The 14,785-nt window shown below is 42.2% G+C and overlaps 2 long non-coding RNA genes across 2 annotated transcripts in view; both read right to left on the bottom strand.

Annotated features, from left to right (window-relative positions):
* Positions 1 to 8,333, bottom strand: part of LOC307216358 — a 42,788-nt gene extending 34,455 nt beyond the window's left edge. The window contains exon 1 of the long non-coding RNA XR_013839059.1: positions 8,288 to 8,333. This is a non-coding gene — a long non-coding RNA (uncharacterized lncRNA). The remainder of the gene's footprint in view (positions 1 to 8,287) is intronic.
* The window catches only part of LOC307216339, a 265,091-nt gene that overhangs the window by 237,045 nt on the left and 13,261 nt on the right, over positions 1 to 14,785 (bottom strand). The gene's annotated exons all lie outside the window — the stretch shown is intronic.

Raw genomic sequence — 14,785 nt, 5'->3', positions numbered from 1 at the left:
AATCAAGTTAATTATTTCCAGTGGTTTACTTTTGTCTCTCAACATCCCACACCTCCAGTCCTGACAATGGCACGACACTGAATTTTGTTTCCTACTCTCACCATTTGAGCCTTCCTTTATGAATCATTGTCGTGTGATACCTGTGGAATAAAACACCTTCGTCAGCAAGAGCTGGTGTCTACTGTATTTGAGCGCATGGGATCATACAATGAAAAGACCTGCTCAAACAGATATTTTAAATGTATTGGTCCAAAATGTATTAGATGCATGGACATAGCAGGTGACAGAATTTCCTGTTCCAGAACAGGAACAGAACAGTGGGAATTGGAACAGTGTCTGAAGCAGCCTTCAACAATCTTGTGCCCTTCAGCCCGAGGGGATTGTGGGGGTTGTAGCCCAAAACATCTGCAGGACACTTGAATTGAATATGAGTGCTAGGATTTATAGCTCCATCAGGGGTAAACTTTGGTCACCAGAATTCTTTGGCTGGGGGAATTGCTTTATGCAGCCCCAGTTGCCTTCACTGATTTACCTTAAATCACAGGGTGTCAAGGCTTCAGGAAAGCTACTCCTCCCTGGTTGCAGCAAGAGCAGAGAAAACAAGTAGAGTCCTTTTTAATGAGTTTTATTCAATCTTAATAGTGAGAGACAAAAGAACGCAAAAAGCCTTAGCATGGCGTTGCACTAAACAGGGCTCCTCCTCCCTCCTCCCTAGTAACAGCATCTTGCCTTACGGTGGCCACTTGTAATCAAATGTCTTTGAGTCCTTTGTCCCTGGACTCTTAACGAACACCCAACGTTTGGGAGAACGTTGGGGATCAGTGACAACGTGTCATCTGGCTGCCCTGCCACAGTCCCCCCCCCCCGTCCCTTCTTCTAACACTTCCCAACTTTTCTGTTCATCTCTTTCTGAGCTGTGACTTTCCTCAAATCCCTCAAAGCCTTGCTGTAAATCAAGGCTGTCTCCCTCTTCTCCTGCAGCATCAGGAGAAGGGTGTATGTGACCACCATTCCTCCTCCTCTATCTCGCCCTCTAGAGTCCCATCCCTGACATAGGGTTGTAGCAAGGACATTTTGAGGTAATAACATATTGTAACACAAGCTATTTCTTTGGGATCAGATGAGTAACACACAAACAAACAAAATCCACCTTCCTGACCTACACGCTTTATTCCATGAGCGTCCTCCCCACTTCATAGCCTCATTCTGAAAGCTGTCTGGAAACGAAATCAACTCCAGAAAATGATGACTGATGCTGAGTTTGCATGCTGATTTAATGGTTGCATGGGTGAACGTTAGTTGTTTGTCTTCAACTGAAGATGAAAAGTCCCAGCAGAGTAAAGATGGGCTGAGGGACACTGCTGCCCTCAGCACAACCTCGTCAGGGTTGTGACAAGGTCATTCAATGTACTGACAGCAATTGGAATCATGCTATGTTTTCATCTCAGCATGTAATAGCTAAGCATTTTTAAAACCATATATGTACAAAACACCAGTTTTCAAGTCACTCAGGGCTCATCCACAGTTAGCTTTCACCCAGCCCTTTCTAGGCACAGGTCACACTTTCAACCTCTATTGTGTGAAAGCTTCTGGTTTCTTAACAAAAGTTATTTTAAGCAATTTTTTCAGTAGCTTCTTACTAGGAATTACAGGTACCAATATTCCAAAGGAGCACAAAAGACTCTTTATGTATGGAACAACAGCTGCTCGGATGCTATTAGCCCAGAGCTGGAAAGAAGACAAAATCTGCACCAGAGAAGAATGGCAAATCAAGCTGATAGACTATGCTGAGATGGCAAAGCTGACGGGAAAACTCAGAAACCAAGAGGAGAAAAAAATTATAAAAGAATGGGGAAAATTTAAAAGTTACCCAGGAGACCACTGCAAGCAGATGGAAACAAGAGCAGGATTTTGACTCACTTGTGGTGAAAAAAATACTATGGACAATATGGTTTAATATAAAAATTGGAATATGGATGAATATGCAGCTGTAGAAGCTTAAAATAAGACTCCAAGCAAGGAATGGGGGGGGGGGAGTCTCAAGATTCAGGGTATCTCTTTTTATAGATATGTTTTTTACTAGTTTGTGTTTATTTGTATTTTGTATTTGTAAAACCAATAAAAATTATTTTAAAAATAAAATAAAACAAACCTCTATTGTTTTTAATTTTTTTGCCCTGTTACTTTCACCAGCTTCAGTGATAAACAGCAGGTTTTGTGTAGGGGCAGAGCAGAAAAAAAGATCACATACATATTTTTTAAAATGCTGACCTGTGCCTAGAAACATGGCACAAAAGGAAGTATGGAAGAGCCCTTAGTGAGGCCAATACAGCTTCTCATTGCAGTTATGCTCCATACCCATAGCTATGGGAGTCAATGGGACACCAGCCCCTCTCAGAATATACATCTCTCCTGCCATTATTATTTTTTTTAATGTTGAGATTAGCCCCTTCACTAAGGTAAATTATTCAAGCAGTATTCCGTCCATTTGTCCTGCAAAGGACATGGAAGGGAATTGGCAAGATGGCTCTGGTTCCTGAATCAGTTAACCCCTACCGACCCGAACACATGCTTGTATGTGCTGTTCAGGGAGCTGCTCTTGCGTGCTGCTGTCCTCGACAGTGGAGCCACTTCTGGTTAGCAGGCCTGGTGTAAATATTCCATACAAACAAACAAACAAACAAACAAATAGTGGCCTGGTGCAAGCCATGAATAACTTCCATATGAACCTCCTCCAAAATAAAGGTTTATGAACCAAGCTGTGTTTCCTCTTCCAATCTGCGTGGAAGAAGCTGGGTCTTTTAGCCATGGCGGCAGAGGTTTTGTTGTTTATCCTCTTCCCTTGTGACATTCTGGAGGAAAGATAAAACCTGCTGCATTTTGGGGAGCTAACTCCTTTGGGTTGTTTCTCATTTGCTTTGATCATTAGGATTATTTTGTCACCATTTTATTGATTTTTTTTTAAGAGCAGTTTTTAATGTGTACACTCCTTTGGATATTTATGGCAGCCCCTAAATCTTGGCAAATAAACTCTCTAAAGGACTTAGAGCATTAATGTGAAAGAATAGCAATAAGTTGGAAAGTGGTGTGTTGAACCATATGGTTGGGGTTGGCGTCTGCCAACTTTCGAGTGCCCTTGGAGACATTGGCCTCTGCTTACTCAGCCTGTGGAGGAGTAGACAGCAGATGGGAAGCATTGCAATTGCCACCAGGAAATGGATGCTCTTCTCGGGAAGCAAGCTATTGCCGTCTTCCTTGGAAATTTACACACATTCTTTGCATGTGAGGTGTAGTAGGCCTAAAATAAGTCATTATGCGATATCATTATGTGGTTGATGACCGTCACACAAACAACCTTTGGGCTGTTAACTCTGGTTTTAAGAATGCATCCCAAGGAGCTCCTTTAGACTAAACCAGACCGTCTAGCTCAGCATAGTCTACCCTGACTTGATGAAACTTCACAGTTTCTCTTCAGGTTTTTCTGATGGGGTCTCTCCCTGTCTTACCTGGAGATTCCTGGCATTCAGCCTGTGACCTTCTGTTTGCAAAGCAGGTGTCCTGTCACTAAAGCACCTCATTAAAATCCCACTTCCCCCAACTGGAAGTTTGGAGATTTCCCCCCCCCCCATTTTTTTCCAATTGCAGAGTTTTTCCGTGTGAAACCATACACTACTGTATCCTCCAGTGTTTCATAAAAATAGGGACACACTTGTATTGCCCCCATTTCTAACTAAAGCCTCCATTCCTTTCTGCACAGTGCTATTTTTTGTGATGGCACAAAGTATTGACACCTCCTATTTTTTTGCTGACACACACGGCTTTTTTATCAAGAGTACCGGCACCTCCTTTTTTTTTACCAAAAAGATAAAGCACTGCTTATACAATATTTAACTGCTATGTGTGGTATCCTTTTGTTCCCCAATATCCCACCCTCTGCCAGAAGCTAAGAGCAGGGCTGGTCCAAGACATTTTGCCAGGACAAAATGGCACCCCATCCTCATTCCACATACAAAGGTTGTCTGGACTGATATTTGAGCTTGACTCCAACATGGGTGGTTGAACAGAGTTTGACTCCAACAGCTTGACTCCAACACTGGTGGTTGAACAGATCAGCGTTGAACAGATCAGGTAGTTGAACAGATCAGAGGACAGCAGCATAGCTTATAGGGCTCGGGGCAGTCTGCAAGGCACGCACAGTGTTGTACTCTACCTGAAGAAAAGAGCTTTGGGCAGTGGCTTCAGGAGGAATGACTGGCTGCTGCCACAGCTGCAGGATTTTGAGAGGACATTTGCACAAAGTCCTACCTAAACTGGCACTAAAGTCTACTGGGAAGATAACTTTGCCGATGTGAGAAGTAAAGCAGTGCCAATGCTTCTCCAAGCCAATGCTTTTCTCATATGTATTTTATTTCTATTGTTCAGTAAACAAGTCCCAGGGCCAAAACATAAAGTCATTTTTATAGTGATTTTTCTGACAGCAAATCCAGTATTTTAGTGCCACAAGGACTTTCTGAACAATGTATTTTTAAAAGGTTTGCCACAGCTTACTGATTGCAACCTGTGTGGTGTCCAGGTTCCCACTCATGGCCGTGGCCAGATCAGACAAGAACAGGATTTATGTGCAAACAACCCAATGACATGAAGACTTTTATTGCAGATAAGTGGTTTATTGAGGAAGTTTACATGTTAGGACAAACCCTACTGATGTTGCATACATGAAATAATGGTGGAAAGGGGAAGAATTTATTATGTGGAATAATTCAAAGTAGCTGAATAAAAAAGGGAGGACTATAAAGAGGTGACCATTCATGTGGAGCATGTGACCATCATGATCCAAGCAACCTTTTCTTTTATAACATGGGTGGGGAACCTTTATCAGAGGAGCATGTTTCCTTCTGGGCAAGCTTCCAGGGGACACATGGGTATAAGTGGGAAGAATAACAAATGTCAACTAGACCTTTCTACAGTAGGCTAGTTTTACCACCCTCTATCCTTAATCCAGGCAAGGGTCATGGTCAGAGTTCAAGGACAAAAACACTCAATGGAGGAACAAAGGAGGGCTGGTGAGCAATGTGACCTAGGAAGGAGAAGGGTGGCTGAAGAGGAGGTGTAATCTGGGGCAAATCCTAAGGGCTAGACAAGGGCATAGAGGGCTGTGTTTGGCCTCCACACCTGAGGTTTCCAACCTCTGTTCTATAAGTGGCCTTAAGTCACTAAAAAGACTTTCATATCCTTGGTCTTCTGAACAAACTCATGGGTTGAATAAAGAAAGCAAGATATTTTGGTTGGAAGATGCTATGGCAAACCCCATGCTGGTGAGCTTTGTGGAGCTTGTCAGCTTTAGAAAGGCTAAGCAAATCAATCTCTTAAGAGTATTCCTTATGAAATTGAATATCAATACACATATCAAGGCTTTGAGATTAGACCTTACTTGGACTGCCAGGGTGAAACAGGTGCAAAACACCAGCACCCTGTCTACAACTTCATTAACATCCATCTACAACTTCACTAGCATCTCTCAGTATTGTGAACAACATCAAACTTACCCTTTGTTGGTATCTTTATGAACTTACCTAAAAATATAAAGAAAACAAGAGACTGAGTTAAACATTTGAAAAATCCATCAAAACCAGACATTATAAGTTCATCTTAAGTTGGGTTGTTCCTAAGTCTCTGTGGCTTTACACAAGGTTTTGTATTTTTCTCAAAAGATTGATAAAGAATGTATAATTATTTTCATAATTATTGTATGTATATTAGTCACCAATGTGTTGCATGAGTCGTACCACTTCTATCAGCAGCACAGGTTGCATTTTTCTAGCATTGGAAAGGCCATCTGGCAGTCTGCTGGTCAGGGGTGGAGCAAGGTGGGGGCGGATCGCCCTGGGTGTCATCACTGAGGGGGGTGACATTTGGCTCGCCACCTGCCTGCGACTCCCACCTACCCCAAGTCATCTTGGGAAGGGTAGGAGCTGCAGCGCTTTGCCGGCGGCTTTCCTCCCTTCTGCCTTCGTTTTGACAGCCCCACATTCCCAGGCTGCTGGAGGAGGCAGGCAGGCAGGCAGGGAGAGGATGGGAAGGAGGCAGGCAAGCAAACAAACAAGCGGAGGGTGGAGTGAAGGAGAGAAACAGAAGCTTCCTCAACTCAGGACCCAAACCCTGTAACCCCCCAAAAGCTCAATAACTTTGGTCAATCCTTCCCTTTAAAAAGCTGAACAATTCCTGGCAATGACAATGGTTGGATCACAGCCAGTCTGTGAGTAGTTCGCAGTCTCTTGGGAGTCCAACTAGATTTCAATGTGTGTGTGGGGGGGGGGGGGTTAACAATAAATTTTCTGCACCGGGTACCACCTGACCTTGCTACACCACTGCTGCTGGTACTCGATTGTTGGATTTAGCAAGTTGAAACTGACATGAGCAGATAATGGGAGAGGTGCCCCTTCAAATACTTGGCCCCTGAGATGTTTAGTACTTTATAAAGTGAGCACCTAACACCAGATCTGGTATTGCCAATAGCAGCTTCTTAAGGATTGCTGACATACAATCCCAACTTGCAGCACCAATCAGTAACCTGGCAGTCACATTCTGCTCCAGCTGCAGCTTCCAAACAGTTTTCAAGGTCAGCCCCAGATAGAGTGCATTGTGGTAGTCTAGATGTAGCTACCACGGCATGCACTACTGTTAGAGAGGGCCATGCCTGGCAAGCTCCTTGCCAGTGGGGTTACCTGAATCTCAGGTGACAATGATGGCCCTAGAAAGCTATGAACATTTTCCTTCAGGAGGAATGCAACTCCATCCAGAGCAGGCCATCTACTGACCTCCTGGACCTGGAAATGGCCCACTATCAGTGACTCTGTCTAATTAAGATTCAGGTTATTGGCTCCCACCCATTGCTGCTTCCAGACAGCAGAGCAGCCTCTCCTGATTTTGGTGGAAAGGAGATATAGAGTTGGGTGTCAAAATGAAGAAAACAAAACAGAAGCTGAAAAATTGGGAAGAAACAAGCCACCACTCATTTTTCTGTTCCCTGCCCAGGCCCTTACATCTTTAAACCAGTATAAATGCTAAGCAGATGAACAGAAGTCTCCAGTGCAACTGTCTGGAATCTGTGCTGCAAATAGGAATTAAACCACTGTGATATGGTGCCTCTAGTTCCAGAACTTCTGAGCTGATCAAAAAGAGCCAACAGGTCACATTCCCCCCCATATCTCCCCAGAAAAAGAAGAGAGCAACAGCATTGTCACGAGGGCACTATCTCCCCCACTGCTGAGTAGGACATTGTTGAACTGATTTTGATGGCCTTGTCCCAAAGTTTGGTGGTAGCAAGCTGATGACTTCTCCATTTCTTCACCCAGCAAGTGTGAACATGCACAGAAGAATGTTATATTGCAAAACTCGGGGGGGGGGGGCTTTCCTCATCTAGAAACTTCCCCTGTATCCTCAGCCTACCTCACACATTGGGAACAACAGGCTTTAATTAATTGCTTGCCATTGTTGGTTAAAAGCTTTCAAGCACCTCTCAGAATTTAAAAAGTCAATCATTACAGCTTAGACAGATGTATTGTGGTTTACTTTTGTCCCTTTGTTTGTCCTGGAGTTTTTCTGCTTCTGAAATGACTCACAGTTATCATCAGCCCTCAACACGGTTGCTGTCTATATTGTCTGTCTTTGATTAGATCCAAACTTTAAACCTATTTGCGCCAGCTTGTTAAAACCATTTGGCTCCATTCTTGTGAAGCAGCCTGAATAATACTCTTTGGAGGCAGCGAGATATTAGCCAAAAGTAATTTTAAGGGCAAAAGAGAGGGAATGTACAAGCAGAATTCCAGCGGGAAATGAGTGGTAGGCTCAACAGAGACTTACTGGAAGAAACAGATTGGCAGTCCCTGTGGGAAAACAGCTGAAAACTGGCTGATTCCCAGTGAACTTTGTTTTCTCCATAAATGGACAGATACCAAGAAACAAAAAACTCTCACTTATCATATATTTTTTTTCATGCTCAGTCCTTATTGGACTCCCCCGCCCCCGGTTGCATCTCCCCATTATGTTGGTGTGGGTGGTTGCATACCCTCCAATATTTATCCAATGAAAATAGGGATGTCCTATTCAATCATCATCATCATCATCATCATCATCATCATCATCTTATATTAAAAACATAATAAAACATTATGAAACTTCCCTGTACAGGGCTGCCTTCAGATGTCTTCTAAAGGTTGTAAAGTTACTTATCTCCTTGGTTTGGGGGCCGCATAACTCCATACCCTCCAACATTTGAAATAGGGACATTCTAAGGAAAAGTGGGACATTCTGGGATCAAATAAGAAACCAGGATGACCTCTGTAAATACGGGACTGTCCATGGAAAATAAGGACACTTGGAGGGTGTCCTTAATTAAAATTTATATATAAATGTAAATATACAAATATTGCTATAATACAATAATAAGGGGTTAAGAGTAGTAAGGAAAAGAGGGGATGAAACAAAGAGGAATAGTAACATTGTGATAGAAAATTAAATTAATGTGGCAGAGGTATTTCATCTGGTCATTCCACAACTGAATACACAGGGTCCATCATTCAATAATTTGTATTTAGGATACATGACATTCCCATTATATATTAGCTTTATCAGCAGGGCCACCTGCCATGTTTTCTTCAGCCATTCTGCAGCAAAGGTTCTCCCTTCAACACAACTTTTGAAAGGTACGGGAGTTTCATCCTCTCCTGTATTAGGTCACCTCAAGTCAAAGAGGGGGAACCTGAAGCCCTTCAGAAGTAGTAGGACTCTTAACTATAAATTGTCAAGCATAAGGTGAGTGACAGGTGCCCTTCCCAAGGCCGAGGTGCAGCAAATTTACTCAAGAAACCTTGGAGTGCTTGCAGTTAGAAAAGTGACAGGAAAATGCACTGTGTGAAATGAACAAATAATTAATGGGTAGGTGTATAAAGACCCCAGAAACAAATCAGGATGAATGCAGGGTATATGCTTATTGTTATATAGTCACCCCTGCAAACAAATCAGAATGGAGGCTCAGTAAAGACCAGATGCAGTCTAATCTTTGCATAATATTTGTGTAACAAATCAGGATGAATGCTCAATAAACAGGATGTTGAGAGGAGCACTTCTGAGATCAGAGTGTAAGATTTGGCTTGAAAATCTTATTTTTAACCTTCTAGAGATGGCAATATCCTAAAGTGGTATAACTGATTGCAAAGATATTAACTACCAAGTTGTCATATAGAAGTCTCCCAAAAACCTATTTTGAGCCAAAGCTCTTTGTCAGGGACAATGTAGTGATAAAAAGTCCAATTTTTTATTTTTTTTTATTGAAAAATATTTAAATTAGGAAGTAAGAAAAATTACCTGTTTGTTTATTTAGTCATTAAGAAGCAGTAAAATGTAGGCATCATTAGTACATCTCAGTGGGAATGATCCAGCCCAGTCTGAGCACTTTTGTTTTCATGGGTCTGAATGTCAGTTACACATGTGAGTTACATAACTGACCTCCTGAAATCACCTCCATGTGTGTAGTGTGTCTGTACATGACTGCAGTGCTGAGAGAGAACATGGAGATAACACTGACCATTCGTGCAAATAAGTTTCACTTTTAGAGCAAGAAATGGATGCATCTAACAGCTCTGCTCTTGATTGTGCAGGCAAAAACTACAGGCATAAACTGGTCCAAAGTTATGATATAAAGACGGTCCACGGTAGAGTAGAATGAACTAGATGCAGAGCATGTTAGAATTCCTGCTCCATGATTTCAGTCATGGGATTGTTGTCTACCACATGACGGTATATGTTTTGACTTCACAGAGTGGGAAGTGACAGAGACAGGATGTTTGTGTTACTGTGTTCTGTGACGTGGGACTATTGTCCTTTGTTCTTTTTTCTCTTTGCTGTCTCATGCTAAAGAGAGAGGGAGCCATGTTGCAGTGCTCCATGTGTGTTTATATGTAAATAAAGTAGATTAGCCAAAATGCTGAGTTGCTGAAGTCTGTTGTGCATGATGTGCAAACTGTGCAGATCCCTAAGTGTTCCGGTGTCTGTTGGCATCGGTCGCTGTGATATTTGGGCTGAAGAAGTTCCTGAACAATCAACCAAGAGGGAGAAAACATGCCAGTCGGGCATGTGTCTCTGCCAGGGTCCTACTCGAGTGTAGGCTGAACTCCTGACAGAGCACCTCCTCCTCATTCGTAAAAGGGGATCATTGGAACCTCTTACCCTCAAGCCCTTGGCCAGCAAATGTGCACTCGGTCAGCCAGCCAGGCATTAGTGGCTGTGAAGGAACCTTCCAACTACCACCCAAACTTCTGCTGGTCACTTATACTTGGAATAGGACAACCACTTCTGCATTAGGCAGAAAGAGGAAATGTACCACACACGGGGGGGGGGTCACTGGTTTGCATTACATTTCCACATACTAATTTATTTGTAGAGTTGCAAATTTAGAAATGATTACTATAATTTCACTGCTGAGACAGCCCTCTCTAAAGCAGGGCACATGACCCAACTGCATGCACAGAAGGGGCGATCAGGTTCATATATTGAGTTCTCTTGGATGAACAGCTGCATCCCAGTGCCTTTCAGTTCATATAAACAGAATGTCTTGGATAAAAAACAAACAGGAAATCACTTATGCATGTTATAACACACATGACATTGGATTGTTCCTCTTCTCCAGCCCATCTGCCTCATGTTGTTAGAAGCAAATTACATAGCCCACTTCCATTTCCTTTTAAAAGAGGAAAGAACATCGAGGGTTTTTCATAAAGCCAAGGCTAAATGGTGCTATTTAGTCAATACCTGTTTTTATTCAGGCAGCCCGTCTCTTTTATTCTGGATTCTAGTGGTTGCTGATTTTGTTACTCTTGAATGGAGATAGAGACAGCCACTGACGTCTTGAAGGATGAAGCACACCTCTAAATCGTCAGCGCAGTTCACTGGGCACAACAACACGAGTGGGTGGTGCTTGGTAGAATTTAATTGTGCTAGACGGTGTTATCCTGTTCCTTTGAGTTAACAATTACTCACCCACTGTAAGTCTTAGGAACGTAAGTGCTATTGTGTACTTTCATATTTTTTGTGTGTGCAAGTATCTTTAAATTTGCTCATTCCCCTCTCCCTTTCAAATATATTACAGGTGTATTTAGTTCATCAGACCCAAATTAGCCACATTCATTTTTATCCTGTAAGGTAAAAAATGCATTTTGAAAGAAAACAGACATGCTTTTAGCTGAGATGAAATATTGCCCAGTTCCTTAGGATACCATAAACAATACCTGTGTTATACTGTCAAATATGACTGCCTGTTCTTGAAAGATTATACATTTAGTACTCTGTCACACAGACTACTTAAAACAATGAGCTTCTTTTTAAAGTATTTTAGCTGCAGTGAATACATTAATATTGCCCAAAGAGCCCTGCAAGTAGCTTCACTGTCTATTTTAAAAGCCAATTCATTTTTTATATGTGTCTGCATGTGCACTTGTGAGGGAATTTAGAATATTATTATATTTATAAATGTGGTGGAGTCATCCACCAGACCCCATACGAAACCTTTTGCCCCTTCAAGCAAAATTAAATATGTACCTATAGCAAGTTCCACTCCTTGTATAAAACCACAAACTTGCAGTACTGCTGCAGTGGCTGGGCTATTATAGTTGAAAATGAGGCGGTTTGCTCAGAAATAACTTTTTCGGCTGCTGAGGTTTTAATATCTCAAAATAGACACTGCAACAACGACTTAAGATGTAATGGTTTAAACTACGTGCGAAGAAAACCCCAGGGTTTGTTGTAAGACTCACTCTTTCCTCTGGTTAAACCAAGGCTGATTTAATCTGGGCCCCATTTTACAGGGTTTGTTATGCAGACAGTCTCTGCTAAAAACCTGGACTCAGGAATCCTGTTTACAAATATGTCCCAACTAGAGGGACAGTGAGCAGCTCTTTGGGAGAGAGGGGTGAATTTTGCTCTATTCCCTCCTGACAACTGCTTCTGTTCATGTATAAGTATATTGTTATGAGTTTGGGGAGTGGGGTGGGCTATATGCTGAGACCCTTCTAATTCCTGAATAGAGCAAGTGTTAAAATCTAATCAAGGATTCAGATTGTTGAAATAGCCAGACAAGTTTCTTGAAGTATAGGCCATTAAGGAAACAAAGGAATTTTGGCTATGGGAGAACCAAGACCCTCTTGCGGTGTTGATGCGGTCAACCCCTCCATTATAGGCTCAAGTTGTATAGATGTGTAAATAAACCATATACCCTAAAGACACTGCAGTCTCTGCTATCCTTCATTCAGAAGGGAACATGAATCCTGGGTAAGCGTCCTGAACTCCTGGAATCTTGCACCGCTTGGAGATTGGGGTGGCATGCAACAAAATTTGCATATGTTGGCTGCTTTTCTCTATTTACACACTCTGGTCAACAACATGGTGCCCACTTGTCCACAAGGAAATACTTTTCCATTGGTTAAAGGCTGGAACTCCCCCACCCCCCACAAGGACTTACTGGTTTCCCAAACTTCCCCTTCTATAAAACCCTGTGCTAAGTGCACAATATAGCAATTTCCTGGGAATATTGCCTGCAGTTTTTGAATTTAGGGCTGCTCTTCTTCACATAGATTCTGAGAGTATAAAATCCCACTAGTGTGATTATCAAGTATATGGAAAGATTATAGAAACCATTTTATTTTTATGTTATTCTTATTATGTCTGTCTTGAACGCCTCTCCCTTCAGCTGCACAGAACATCCCAATAGATTTAATTTAATGCATGCAAATCAATGTGTTTTATTTGGGTTAAATCTAGATTTTGAGGGGGAAAAATTTGATGACTGTAAAACATTATTTGGGCATTTGTCTTCTTAGCAAATTATTTTTCATGATTCATTGTATGACTCCATCCCCCATATATGGATGTATTTTTATATGTATTTTAATTTTGTAATATCTCTCTCTCACACATACACACATTCATATGTGTGTGTGCATGTGCGTGTGCAAGAAAATTACTGCTGAATTTGGATTTATGTTATAACTGGTAAGCAGCTGTGTAGAAAGCTCCCCTTTCTCACTTAGTTTCTCACCTTCACTATGGGAATGAGCATTAAAGAGGAACACAAGCTCAAGCTGAAGACTCAGAGGGAACTGAAAAAAGGGGCTGTCTTGCCCCTAAAGACACCTCTTCTCATCTAAACTAGCTCCATTCTTCACAGTGAACAGGAAAATATAGGGCTGGTTACGGCCTGTGCAAAAAGTAATACACCGCATTATCAAATAAAAGTCATTCCATTTAGATACTTGAGGTTCAACTGGAAATTAAGGACTTTCATGCAGTCCATCAATAGTGTCATGAATTCAAGCTTCATCATTATTTATAACCCACCCTTTCTCTGAGGAGCTGAAGGCAACGTTTGTGATTTTACCCTCACAACAGCCCTGAGAGGTAGGTTAAGCTGAGATTGGTCCAAGGTAAGCTGGTGAGCTCTATAGCCAAAGTGGAGTTTGGTACTTGGATCTCGCTAGTTCTAACCCAATATTCAAACCACTTCACCAAATTCTATAAGTAGAACATGAAGCAGGAGCTGGGTGGAAACAACACTGAAAGTAAAGTGATGTGTTCCACTGAAATGCCGTGGCCTGTTTGCGTACCATAGAAACATGGCTCTGCATTTTGGGCGCCTGTTTCATCACCCCAAATTGGCACCTTTTTATGGTGAAAAAATGAATGGCTAGTTTTAGCTATTTTCAAGTAGACAAGCAGGGAGGCTAACTCTCTTTGGGGAGTACATTCCAGTGTAGTCATTGTAGTGGAAGAAGACCTGTTATCAGTGCTGGATTTATGTATAGGCTAAGAAGGCTGAAGCCTAGGGCCTCTAAATCTAGGGGGCCTTGCCAGCCTGCCCACTCTCCAGCAGGCAACCTCCCCTCTCCCCAAATTGCAAACCCAAGACTTCATGCGAGGGCAGGACAACTCAGGCCCAGCAACTATGAGACTCAGGACTAGCTAGTGGGACCCAATTTGAAGCAGTGATTTATTGATTTGATTTATTGATTTTTGTAGGGCCCCAGGTCACAGCCAAAGTCTGCAAAATCTTATAGATATAAATAAAATCCATCTAGATTTCCCTGGTGCGGGGGCCCCCATGGGGTCCAATTTGGCCAAATTTCTCCAATTGCTTTAAGGTCAGCCCTGATTAGACTGTGCAGGACTGAAAACCCTGCACCTGGTGTCACTATTCAGAGTACAGACTCAAGGACTTGCTATGGAAATAAAAGGCGGGGCACTTATTGGAAAACAGTTTTGTCACCTCTCCCCCCCCCCCCCTCAAACCCCAGGATGATGAGCCCAGCCACCTTTTATTCACAGTCACATAAGCACTACACTACAGCATGGCCATAAACCTGTACGTTCAACCGCTGAAATACACACCCAATATGTAGCAAAGGAGATTTATGTTACTGCTTTATGAATGAACACTGTGTTTTATTAATGGACTCTGTATTTTTGGAAGTACCTAAGAGCCTAAGAGACATGGAATGCTCTCTATTGGAGTTTCCAGGTCCAATATAAAGACCATAAGAAGGGAAAGCAGGGACCTTCAAGTTTCCAACAGCTGTTAAGCAAGCAAGCAAGCACGCACACAGGTCACCTTTGTCACAAGATGCCTATGTCCTGGCCAGGCCAGCACCCAATCTTGTTTTGGTACAATCTTGTTTGTTCTCAGTAACCAAAATTATATTATCAACATATACAAGCAGAAAAGTTGTTTTCTTTCATT

This window comes from Podarcis cretensis (genome assembly GCF_951804945.1).
Source record: "Podarcis cretensis genome assembly, chromosome: 5".
In the NCBI taxonomy this organism is placed as follows: domain Eukaryota; kingdom Metazoa; phylum Chordata; class Lepidosauria; order Squamata; family Lacertidae; genus Podarcis; species Podarcis cretensis.
This window is presented reverse-complemented; position numbering and strand designations above follow the sequence as displayed.